We start from the raw sequence: 14,970 nt of genomic DNA, 5'->3' as shown, positions 1-14,970 counted from the left end.
GGGATTATTGTAGATTTCAACAATTCTATTTTTTTATATTTAAATAAACCATAGTATCATACTCATACGCTGTTGCCTCTTTATGACAGATTTTTAGAATATATTTTATTTTTATAAAATTATAATAATATGTTTATATATTGTGTTTAGTGTATATAATATAATATTATGCAGGTTTGTAAAATCTAAATAATACATTATACATTTGTAGGATGTGTAACATACATAAACTTACATAAGTAGAGCTAGGATTTATATGCAATAAAAACTGTAAGACATGCATTTTATTTAACAAAATATGCGAAAACTTAAAAATTAATAATTTTTTATTTCTACATTTAATATTAAATATTTTTATACAAACATAAAAAACGAATTAGTAATTATTTATTATTGCATTGAATAATACATGTAGCAATGATAATCTAATGCTATTTACTATTTTGAAATACGAACAATCGGTGATTGGAATGAAGAATGGATTTATATTGACTAACTACTCAAATTATATAAATATAATATGTAGATTGTAGGTACATCCTACACAGCAACTTACATTGTAATGAAAAACAAAATTAATAATGAGTATAGGTAAATAATCCTATCGGCGGTCCAACCAAGATGAGATTAGATACTATATTTACGAAAATACAACGGATAACCCAATAGGCAATAATTATAATTACAGACATTCGTTAAATAAATATCACTTGAAATTCATAAAATTCTCAAAAATCTAAATAAGTTATTATATTGAAAATATGAAAAATTATGCAAAAAAATTGTTATATTTCATTGAGAATTAACCAAATCGTGGACATATATTTTGATAACCGATGAATTTGAACTAAAATAAAAACATACAAATGCATAGAAATCCTATTCTAAGTATGAAGCTATACGAGTATATAAATAAGAATGTACCTATAATTCGGTTTCCAATTGAAGGGAAATACAGTGGATAACTCATCAATAGAAATTGAGTTGGAAAATAAAATATAATGTTGGTAAGCTTAGTAATCAAAATAGTTTTCGATATTCTCAAGAAGGTTACTATTATTATTATATTATTCATGCCAGAATAATATAGTGTATTGTCATATATAATAGAGAATACGGGTACAACACAATGACAAAATTAAAATTAATTAAATTCATTCTAATATCAGTTAAATTTATAATGTATAAATAAAAAAAAAAATGCTCATGGATAGCGCAAACATAAAATTTATTATGAATAAAACTAGACTACTTTTTAGTTATAACTTATATTATGGAAAATAAGATTGAGGGTACCTACTAAGTACAAGGATACGTGAGCGCCTGGAAAAAATATCGGTAGACAATGTCAATGGAGTATCCATGTTTTGGAGTACCGTATACAAGTAGATGTAGATTAATGGGGGACAATAATAGACAATAATAAAAAAATGAGTACGATGGAGACATTTTGTAGTAACTATTATCATATTATTAAGTTCAATCAAAGAGAAAAAATAGACAAAATTGGCTAATATTTTCAGTCACCGTCTTCACAAATTACACTTTTCATTCTGGATAACTTTTCAATAGTTAAATTAAAAATTCTAAATACAATAACTCTAAATTATTTAACTTCTACATTTTTTAAGTTATCTGCTGGTAATTATAAGAGTGGATTCTGCGTATCTTATTAGAATTAGAATTTTATTATGTATTGATACGCATGTACTATACAAAATTATATGTATGTTATTGTTACAAGTACCCGGAAGTTATACATTGTTTAAAAATCAAGAAAAATTGAAACCATTTATGAACTCGAAATTCGAACTATATATCTATTTTAAAACGTTAAGACTTTGATACAACATATAATCAATTACAAATTAAATTATTTTGAAATCGGTTTTCTAATATAAATTAATTTTACGTTAATATTTATTCTTTACGTAAAACACGTAGTATCCTGTATTGAATCACTAATAATATATTATTGTATAATACAGCTAATCTATTGTATAAAACATTTAGGCAATAAAACTAATATATGTATATTATATATATATGTTAAAGGATGTTAGTATAATATTAATAAAATTATAAAATAATAATAAAATATTATTTGTACGTTTTGTAGTAATATATTATACGAAAAATCATATAAATTTCATTCATTTTATTTCATCAATAAATAAATAAAAAAATTTTTTACTAAAAAATACATGTATCTATAAGTTACACGCAACAAAGTTAACTATTAAATGCAAGTAAAAGAGTAAATTGAAATTTCACGAAAGAAATAAATGTATTATAAACGTTTTTATTATCAAACCTTATGCATACAATTTATTATTTTATCTTCAATTTATATCATTAAAGACCATTTTGTCACGACACTGTAATATTTTTAATAGACTTTTTAATTATTTTTTTCGATGGCCAAATTTAGTGCATTTTTATTACTTATCTGTCAGGTCAACATTAATTTCAAGCTTACAAACAATTAAGTCTATAAAAACAGTGAATAATTTAATAATTCAAACTTGATATGCATTTTGTAATGAATTATATAATATGCAATAACATATATATTATAAAAATAATGATTTAATATGGATATTACAAGAATATTACTAGGTAGTAGGTATAATATAGCACTATAAAATCTAATAATTAAAATGTAAAAGGCTATATTGATATATCGAATACTAAATCATTACAAATAGCTATAACTATATAAATATCTCCCTTTACTCTGTTGTTATGATATAATGTAGCGTAAAGGTAAATAATAATTAGTCATATACTCATATTAATAATATATAATATTAAAATAAATACTTATAAGTTAACACAAAATATAACAAACATATCTACAAACTAATTATTTAATGTATTATTAATAATATTTATGAATATCTCGGTGTGTATAGACACCAACCTGATATTTAGATTTTAGAAATTATATCTATCACTATAATTAATTATTTTTATATTTTTTTACTTTCTGTTAAATCTATATTTTTTCTAATAATTATTACTTTGTAATTTAAAATGTATACATGTATATATAATGCTAGTGGTTACTATTCAAACACTATAAAGACAACATTATTATAAATATTTTTAAAATTATTTTTACATGATTAACTGTTTATGAATTCTATTTCATATTTATTTCAGTTAGCTTTAACTACCACAACAAGTTATAACTGTTTTCTATACTAATTTTATTGATATTCAAATATTCAAAATATTTTCTTGTAAATAGTTTTAATGAGGCTAACACATACCTATCAAATATAGCAAATCATAAGTACTTATACTATAGGTTGTTATAGTAGGTTGCTTATAAGTTTACAACTAAATAAAAAATTATTTCCCAAATTAGGTATGATTTTAAATTTTGAGCGGAGCGATGAATGTACTAATTTTATAATAATATATGTTTTTTTATGTCTAAAAACATTAGTATTATTATTCTAGTAGAAAAAAAAAGCCAAAATTGAAAATACTCGGTGCTTTTTAAAATTAAGAGGAAATATAAATTCAATAATTTGTTAAAACTGTTATTATAAAATTATTATTAAAGTAATTTTTATTTTTTGGTACCTAATCCTAATTATCAAAAAGTTTGATAGTCTTTGCTCAGAATTAATTTTCATCGTATACAATGATGTATCATTGAATTAAAATTTAACATATCCATAATTACATTCATTACAGTGTCTTTTGATTTGACTTCTATATAGTATATAACAGATCGGTTAGTTACCTTCATCCATTTAAAATGTTGCTACTTTATTTAATTTAGAATAGTATATTATGTATAATTTTAATAAAATGTTCTCTATCTTTAATTAAAATCTTACTATTTTAACGTTTATCATTACTAATTCAATATAACACATATGCAATTTAAACTATAATATATAGTGTAGGTTGATCTGTATATCTATCTATGTTTATGAGATAATGTTTTACTACTTTTTTTAATAAATAATAGTTTATTCGCTCATCGTTCGATAAAATATAAATATAAAATTATTGTGTTTTCATTCATATTTTAATTAACTGCATACGAGTATATTGTGTAAAAAATAAAACAAGTAATACAGTAATATAGTTAAACTAATACGCTGATTAAATTAACTAAAAATAGTGTTAAGCCGAAGAAAACCAAATATAATGTAATTGAAATAATGTTGTTATAGGTAATTTTTTTCCTAATGAAACCTACTAAGGTTTTCAAACTAAATACATACATTTTTATTTACTCAGTGGAAAAACTACAAATTTTTTTGTAAAGAATTATAACTTACAAGAAATATAAAATGTTATTTTATTGTAATATATTATATAGTTCTATAAAAATATATCAAAATAATTAGAATAAAGACGAGGAGGTATAATTCAAATATGTATAATTAATTTCTTTATTATTTAATTTAACAACCTAATAAGCAATAAAAAAATTACAAAATATTTTCAAATACCGAATATTAAATATATATCAATTTTTCTGGGAATATAAATTGATTAATCAGTAATTACTATTATTGATGTATTTTTATACATCATACAATTATTAATTAGTTTATTTTATTAAATAAAAAATTTCAAATATTTCGAAAATCATGTTAAAATAAGTAGTTCTTATCACTTGTTAAAAATTAAAGCGCCACTGGCTTATAGAATGAATAGATCCAGCAATTAAAATGCGAAAAAAAAAATAAGTTGTAGATGTCAATTATTAAATTTTACATGAATTGTAAATTTTATATAGTATTTATAATAGAATCTAACTAAGCAAAATATTATTATATATACTTTGTATTTCTATTAGTGCCTTAGGATAATATCTCACAATTGATTTTGAATTAAAATTATAATAATTCTACAAATGGATTAGAATTGAAGGTCTTCATTGTTCTATTGTTTAGTAGGTACTTTTATAAAAAAGTATTGTAGACTCATTTAGTAATTTATTGTCAGGGTCAATGAATGAAGTCCTCATTATGACTTCTTAGTCGTAAATACCAAATTTAAAAAAGATGTTTTAATCTTTTGCGTATAAGATAAAATAATAATTTTCTTATTTTAAGTTAAGTATTTCATATGCTATTGATTATCATATTAACATTGATTATTTATAATATTAAATTCTATGTGAATTATTTTTTAGCTGAAAAATGTATCTTGTTTAAAATTGTATATCCTATAAACGGGTGCACAAACTGATCTTACTTATTTTAATGATAATAATTTATTAGTGTTGGTAAAAACAATAATAATAATATTAATTATACTAATAAATCATTTAAATAAAAATTGTATTTCTCTAAAAACAGTTTTTGTTAAGGTCTTTAATATAAATTTGAAAAAAAAATAAGAGTTGTAACTTAAAAATTGTTTATAAATAAGATAATTTTGCAGCTGATTTAACACTAATATTTTTTTGATATAAATTATTACACTAATTAATTATTTTTTAATAATCAGATAAATACGAAGAATAAATTATTTTTTTGTTCAACTAGTTGATAAAGTTCCTTGTATGTATATTATATATTTCACGTATAAGAACTCATTTTAAATAATTAGTGACAAAATGCACACAAGTACACAACCCAACATCTAAGTAATTTTAATTACTCAATATTTATTTATGTATATAAAATAATTATATAATGTTAATTCGTATGATATATTTAATATATTCATTGTTTTATTATTCTAATTTAAAAAAAAATAAATCGAAACATTTTGTGTGATATTTGAAAATTCTATCCTCTAGGACGGGAAATTCCGTAAACTTAAATTTATCTTTCTATCTTTTGAATGGAATTTATCACAGACCTTTTAATTAGGTACCGGTTAATTTATAGGAATTACTCTTTTAATGGAAGTATAAAATCTCAAAATTGCTCACATTTTAATATCCAAAATATAATTTTTTTAATGGCTAACTTTCTATAAATATTTTATTAAAGTATAAAAGTAATAATGTTATAATAATATTATATAATGTACTTAAAAAAAAAAATGGCATTTGATTGGGGTTCAAGAGCAGATACGAAAACAATGTCTACGTTGAATATTAATCCCCAGTCTTGTTTTATTATTAAGTACCTTATGAAGTTATGCATGTATTAAATTAAAATTATATTTTATATAAAGGGATTTCAATGACTCATGATAATTAGTTTTGTGTTCATTCAATATTAGGCTAATAGAAATTGGCATTCAATTTTACCATCAAATTAAAATCCAATTATAATAAAAGCACTTACCTACATTTTGTTAAAAAATCAAAATATTTGAGAATAGAATTCTATTAGTTAAAAATGTGTGTAATTTACTACGCTCTTACATAAATTCATACTACTACCACGATAAATATTTTATATTTTAATGATTAATAAAAAAAATCCATTTCGTACTTGAATACATTTTGAGGATATTAATAAACTAGTTTGTCATGAAATTATCATGATACTATTTATAAATAATTATATTTTAACTTCACATTTTGGGCCCCACTTTTTCCATCAATAGTTATTAAATAATATAAAAAATGAAATCCTTTCCAGTAGAAAAATAAAAATAATTTTTAATATCTAAGTAGTAAATTATTAATATAATATATACAGTTTAATTTAAAAGTACTACATGGTTAATAAAATCAAAATGGTTAAAATTACAATTACAATACTATTATTATATAGGTAATGTATATGCACACCGTGTGTCCTGAACTCCAGACTTTCTATCAATAGTTTACTGTAGACTTCAGTTGAGTAACGCACAAATGCAACATCAAGATACAACAGAAACGGAATACTTACTAGTTACTACATCATAACATATATGTGCTATAAGATCATTACCTATTATTGAACACAAACACACCAAATAACTGTGATAAGCAAACAGGTTTTTAATGTAGCTTATATAAGTTATTTACATTTGATGACCCAACAAATATCCTTATATAATGTAAACATATAATGTAGAAGAAACGAAATTTAAAAACATAGCTAAATAAAATATTTGTGGGAATGATAATAATTTATATTAACTATTGAAAAATAATGTATACCGATATTTTAAAAATGTCAGTAAAAAAATGTTAATTGTACCTTTAGGCATATTGTATGTCGGAATACGTAATGTTCATAGTGCGTGCTCGTCGTGTACCACGGTGGAGTTAATATTATATAATATAAAACAAAAGAGGCGCGCGATTTTGTAATGGCGCAACTAGTGTCTGCAGAGTGCAGACGTGAACGAGGAAAGTTACGAGAAAAGTCATCGCGAGTAAAACTAGAATAAAAAAAAACAATATTAAAACGTATCCCGTATTCCCGTGGACGCATGGGATCGCATTTCGGCTACAGAGGGACCGAGATTGAGTGGGACGAGAAGATATGCCATACAATAATAATTATTAATTCAGGATTTGAGACTTGTAGCAATAATCCTTACAAATTACAATTTTGTTGAATTTTGATGTAGTACAACTTAATGGAAATTCATACACATCATAAATTCTTTAAAAAAGGGTATAATAATTTGTATATTATACTTTGATCATATTAAGGATTTTTTTTTCTGTTAACGCATCGATTAACTACTCAATTAATGGTTAAAGTATATTTTAGGTTTATACAGTTTAGGTGTATATTATTATTATTTAGTCTTACTGAACATAATTTTCAAAAATTAAATTATTTAAATTGGCTGGTTAAAAGATTAATTATGAAATCAATCCTCGAATGTAAAAATGTTTAATAAAGTTTAATAAGTTTGACTATAAATAATAAATAACTTAATTGAATTGAATTAATTTAATGATAGGTATTGGTAATATAATCAGTATGTAGTATGTATAATATTATTAATAATAATATTTATGATTAATATACATGATTATTGATTTTATCAGAATAATGCCACTAAGTTTTATGTATTTTATTAATAATTATTGATCTTTGTAATAACTGTCGTGAAATAGTCAATAATTTATTTAAACTTGTATTTATCTAAACATTTTGCATTTTACATTAACAGGGACTAACTGCATAATATCATAAACAATTAACACTTAACCACACATTTGAACTTTTGCACATATTTTAGTGCAAAATAAGAGTCAAACCCTATGGTTATAGTTACACTTAGTGTTTTCCTATGATATCTGCAGAAAACTCGCCGCCGAGCATCACTCTCACTGTGTCGGCCGGGTTCGCGCATAATGGCAATGACACAGTGGCGGCCGTGAACCCCGTCCAGGCGGCGGCGACAGCGTCGTTTGTTTAGTGTGCCGGAGATGAAAGACCTGCGCGCCAAATCAGCGTTCGGTCAGCCCGCCTTGTCTACGCGGGATCATGCGGCACGCGATACACTTGGCAACGTCGCCTGGCCGCCGCCGCCGCCGCCGCCGCCCGTTGATACAAAATACATTATATACACAACAATACGATCTCGCGCAGTATTTTTCGACAATCTCTCCCCGCAACCCGTCCCTCAACAGTTCGCCGACACCCCAACGCCGCCGCAACAGTTTCCTCCGGCCCACGCGCTAGACAACTGCGTCGTCTCGTCTATAGCTCGCTTCCTCTCTCTCTCGTTCTCACTCCGTCTTTCTCACTCACTTTCTCTCTCTCTCGTTCTCACTCCGTCTTTCTCGCTCACTTCCTCACTCTTTCTCACCCGCGTCTCTATCGTCCCTACCGCTACCCGCTCTCACTCACGCTATCCCACTCCCCTGCCCACCGGTTGACGTTCACTCGTTCACTCACTTCCTCTTTCTCGCTCTCTAAATCATTATAGCGCGCACGTCACGACAATCCGGACGCGTATAATATATTTAGTGTGTACAGGTACCACCGTATACGTATATAATTTATAATAATATACATTGTTGACGCATAGGTACAAAACTTTTGACGACTTTGGACCAACGATTATACTTACTTATAACAATAACAACAACAACAACAGCAATAATACGAGTAATAATATGAAAAAAAAAATAAAATAATAGGTAATAGCAATAACGACCGTGGTGTACGGCGACAGAGCGCGTCTCGCGACCACGACTCTTTTAGTATTTTATATCACACACCGGAGACTTGCACGATCGGAAAGGATTATGTCCGTCCCCCGTTTGCACACAATTTGAATCGTAATGACTAATATTATTGTAATATACTGATGTACAGTGGCCCATGATAGAAATGTGTTACAACAAATGCGCTATAGCACTATATATATGCGTACAAACATATACTAAATTTACTCGGCTATTGATCACTGCTGGATTTCTATTTTCCTGTAAAATCCATATTACTAGTCGGCAAAAAATAAAATTGCCAACACCCACCGTCCGGTGCTCACCACTCCCGTTATACATTATTACTTTAATACGCGTTGTCGAATCAGATTTCCGACTAGGTACTCAACCACAATGTCTTTGAACTCATCTGCAGTCATCGTATCGTCAGTGGTATTTTTTTTTTGTAAATTTATTTATCATCGTTTTTTCTAAAACGGTCAAGGTACCAGTACTAATAATCACTCATGTTCGAAAAAAAGGGTTACCCGTGTAATTAGTATTAAATCATCTAAATGACAATTGCTTATTAATTTAAAAAATATATACCTATAATATATAACATAGATATATATTATATACGTTTATTTAATACTTACATCAATAATTTCATAAAAGTAATCTACTTCGAGTAAATTAAAAATTAAAATATGTTCATAAATAACATTGGTTTATTTTATTTATTTATTAATATTTAATATCAACGGCGAAAGACAGCAATATTACATTTTAGAATTGTATGCACTTTAAGTCTAGAAAAAGACGACATTATTTTATAAGTTAATCAACTTATTTATTATAATATGGTAAATTAAAGTTATTATTTATCGATCCTGGATCTCACAAATATGAAATATATGTATGAATAAACGAATAGATATGTTAGATATTACTAATAATTTCTTAAAAATATAAAACAAAAACAATACAATACAATACAAATATCAATACAGGTTAAGTCTTTTTATTTAGAATACGTGTTGAAAAATGATTGTTTTTTTAATACATTTTACATTTCTATTATGTTTTACTAAATGCAATTATGTTCGTAATAATAATAGTTATGACAGCTATGGCACAAATTGAAAACAGTCTATACTTTAACGTTATAGGTACAGGTCTTTTCACGGTCTTTTATCGCAAGCAAAGTTAAGTTGGTTTTAATGTTTGATCGCCAAACTAGGTCGTACAATGGTTGATTGTCCAATATCCTAAACTTTACCTAAACCTAGTGTTTGTTCAACTAAAACCATCAACAGAATAGATATTAAATATCCTTTTAAGATATTTAACGATGTTGATAGTTTAAATTAAAGTTTATTGGTACAAAAAAAAAAACAATACAGGGATTTTGACGTTGTTTATTTGTCTTCATTAATTTCTAGTCAATATATTATGTGAAATATATCAATAACAATAATGTCTCTGGTCGAATACAAATTATCGTCAATATTATACTAATATAAGCAAGTAACTTAATATGCAACTGCAGTAGACCAGTTTATACTAGAGGTTTAGTATGTATGTCGTTTGTGTAATATGGTTTGTGTAATATGTTGGTATATTTTTACCCACTGTAATTATTTTAACATAATATTTTAATATATTTCTTATGTTATGCGTTATGTATGAACTTTTATGTTTCATAATCAGTTCATTGAAAAATATTATGTTCATAAAAAATAATTATAAGACAATCCTTAAAGTAAATTTATATTATTTTTTTATTTTTATTTTTATAGATAAGATATTCAAAGCTTGAGCTAAACATAATAATAATAATAATTTATAATACATATTTTGGCTTACTAAGTGCGATGACTACATTAATTTAAGTTATAATAGGATAGTGACTAAATGAGGAGAGGCTAATTTTCTATAAATAGTCTCATATAAGTATTTTTATACAAAATGATGATACAGAGATATAAATAAATTAAACACACGGTTATTTCAATAAAAAATAATTCTTGAACTTTAAGAGATGATGGTGTGAAGGCACGGGTTAAACTTAAGCAATCTATTAGTAACTTATTGTACATTTAATTTATATACAAAGGTATTGAAACTGATTAAGGGGTAAAATAAAAAGTTTAAAAAAAATAATACTTATTTGAACAAGGACCACCCTAGTGTGTACACGCTCGCTGATAAAGATAAAGTTAAATCTTCTAATAAAAAAATTAAAATATTTATTCAAATTAAATCTGTTTATTAGAAAAAAATATTTTACTAAGGACGATTTAAAATAAATTAATCTAGATAAGGTAATCTAATAACTGGCATAATACCTAAAAATTATAAGCCTCATAATATGGTCAATATAGAAATTGAGCACAATAGTTTTCTAGATACCTACGATTATTGTATAAATAATTTTTGTATAGACAGTTTCAACTCTGTTAATTTCATTAATTTAAAAATCTGTAAATTGTATCCATTTGGAATAAACATAAAATTTATTACTGTGGAGACTAAATTAAATTAAAATTATATACCTGAGTATTATAATCATTTTTGGCTTCAACTATTCTATAGTCTATATTCTATAAGAATATTTGTCATCATTACAATTGTCCACTAAGTCTCTCTAAATAAATATTTCTGCAGTTCTTCACCACTAACGTTTCTAGATCCTTTTCAACGACTTAACCACACCCAATTATCTTTTCTGGTCAAAAACTGATGTATTATTATAATGGTATAAATACGGTATACTGTATATACCATTGATTATAATAAATACTAGTATAATTATAATCAATGCGTATAATTAGCTTAAAATAGTTATCAATATTTTGAAAATGACATTGTCATCGACGGTTATGTCGATATGTAGACATTTTAAGCTATTTCACTGTTTCAATGCTACGTCACCCAGAAAAAAATACTCATTATTTTAAGAGCAATACATTTATTTCTATCAGAAGTAGCAGATTCTATAATGCAAAAGAAAAATACATTATAAACTATTACTCCTTATATTTTATGATATTCTATTATATATATATATATATATATGTATGTATGTATATTAAATAATTTTTGCTTATTGCGCATTGATGTAGATTGTAAATACATTTTAGTAATAATGTATTTCATGAAATTGCTAAAGCTTTTTATTACCTAGGAAACCAATTTTCAGAATTTTTACTTCTAAATACTAAATAGTCTCCAAAAAATCCTTTTTTCTAGTAAACAATAATAAATGTGTTATGATCTTGTTTATGTAGGTAATCATTATTAATTATAAAATGTAAATAAATTATACTGTAATTTGATTATAAAATTTAAAAATAATTACATTATAATATTATAGTATTTTACACAGACATTATTATATTAATAAGTAAGAGTAAGTATATTATATAATATAACGCGTGATTTTTATAGTTAATACTTTATTGTCATTTTTCATAATTTTACTTATTAAATGGATTTCTATCGTTTTAACGGAATACGCGTTTAGATATGTCATTACAATTGATATGTTTTCTAAATGCGATAAGCGGTAACGAAGTATAATTTTAATGCTCATAAAAAATATGTAAAACTTGAATTTTAAATAAAAAATAATTTTAACGTACATAGGACATGACAATTTTTTTAAATTTAACTTGATTTTTCGATGTACAATTACAAAAAAAATAGTCAATTTACCCTACTTAAACACATTTTTTAAATAGAAAATAAATGTAATATACATAATAATTATATTAACTTTTATCCGGAATAAAGAAATTTGATATTAGTTTTACAATGTATTTTCTTCATTGTGTGTTTATTTTATTTTTGTTTAAAAAACTACCTAAAGGAAAATTCTTAGTGTATATAACATTATAAAGTGATTCGTTTTTTTTTATATTATTTGATGTCATTGCAAAATAATATTGTTTGCAATTTTTTTCATTATTGTTTTTAAGTTTTTAATTTTTTAAATGACAACATATTAAACAATTTACATTAAAATTAAATTTAAATAATAATTTGTATATTTTGTTAAAGTTGTTATTTTCAGAAAATATGTAATAAATGTTAGTTTAACCGGTAAAATGGCATATAAAATCCGTATACACTTATACGTTCTACCGTGTCTAGACTAATACATTATTCTTTTGATTATGAATTATAATATTTTAAAAAATCTTGGTTCTATAAGAAATACAAAAAAATCATCAAAACAATAAACTAATATTTAAAACAATATACGTTAACACGGTTAACGAGTTTTCGGTTCGTTATAGGTACAGCATATTAAAAATTTAAAACATTATTTGATTATTGTTTTAAAAAAAAATCCATATTATATATTAATCTAATCATAAACACTTTCATTTAGACTATTTTCCAACTAATCGTACATAGTATTGTTACTTATAATGAAGTGATTAATATTATTGCAATTAAATAACATAAATACATAATATATAATATTTTATTTTGTACATGCATGGGTTTTATAAGTGCGTCATGCGTATGCATTAAATATTATATTTATGAGGTCTTTTAACAATTTGTTTGTTATTCTAAGAATTTATTGTTCCATATCTCTCCCTATTTCTTAAATTTTTAATACTGGTTTTGATATTTGATTTTTCGTAAATAATATATAATCGTTGTTATATTCAAAATGTCATATTGAATAGTTAACGTTCAATACTGTATTCCAAGAACATAAATTTAAAATACCTATATATATATATAATATAATAACATGCATATTGAATATTAGTTATTATTATTTATTTTGGTTTATTTACTATAGTTTCCAATACAGCATTTAAATATAATATATCTAAATAATATACGTATTATACAGTAATAATAACGATTGAGTTGAAAATTCAGCCACGTTCATATTCAATTTTAAATTAAAAAAAAATCCTACTTTGACAAGGTCTTCTCTAAACTATCGTGGAATTATATTTAAGTTGCTCTATGTTAATATTTAATTCTTTATAAACAAAATTTTAAAATTATTATGTTATATTAAACAGATATCATACATTATTTCATCTGAGAAACTTACATGTTTCATATTCCTAGTAAAAGACATCAGAAAACTACGCAATTGATATTCTTAACTGCGCAGTACACATTTAAACTACGCAGTTTGAAATCTATTGTGACCTTTATGGCTTTATGTAAAATACAAACAATTCAATTTTTGTTGACAAACAAAATGAATTTAAAGATTCTAAAATAAATGTATTTGGAAGATTATTAAATGTGATTTGGATTTACTTGGTAAATCTACTAAATAATATACTCTTATAAACACAACAAATCATACTTTAATTTTGAAATGTATATTATTTTCTAACGCTTCTTGCTTTATTTTTTAATAAAAATAAAATATATTGAATTAATTAGTATATGGTTAGGTAATGAATACATTCTAATCACATATTAACACAAAATATCTTGCAAAACTATATTTTTAAACGTCTGACTGGATTGCTTATCTTTAAAAAATAAGTTTATTAAAATTGTAATGAATTACTTTATCATTATGACAATATCCTGTTATAATATTTTTATCAGTTTTCCATATTATTAGTAATTTCCGGAAATATACAATGACTTCCTTGCAAACAATCTCATAAATCTAATCAAGTTTCAAATTAATATAAATATTTTATGATAAATTATCGTTTCTACTTAAAATATATAGATAAAAAAATTAAAAATGTTTGAATATTATAAAAAATATCATCTATTACCTTATAAGTAAATAAATGTATTATAAATATATATTTGTTTATTTTTTAACGAAAATAATATTTAGATACCTACTAGTCTACCTTAACTTTTAAATAAAGTTTGTACAATATAGTATGCACCTACGTTATAATATGTATTATGTGTAC

Source organism: Rhopalosiphum maidis, chromosome 2 (genome assembly GCF_003676215.2).
Source record: "Rhopalosiphum maidis isolate BTI-1 chromosome 2, ASM367621v3, whole genome shotgun sequence".
NCBI lineage: Eukaryota > Metazoa > Arthropoda > Insecta > Hemiptera > Aphididae > Rhopalosiphum > Rhopalosiphum maidis.
This window is presented reverse-complemented; position numbering follows the sequence as displayed.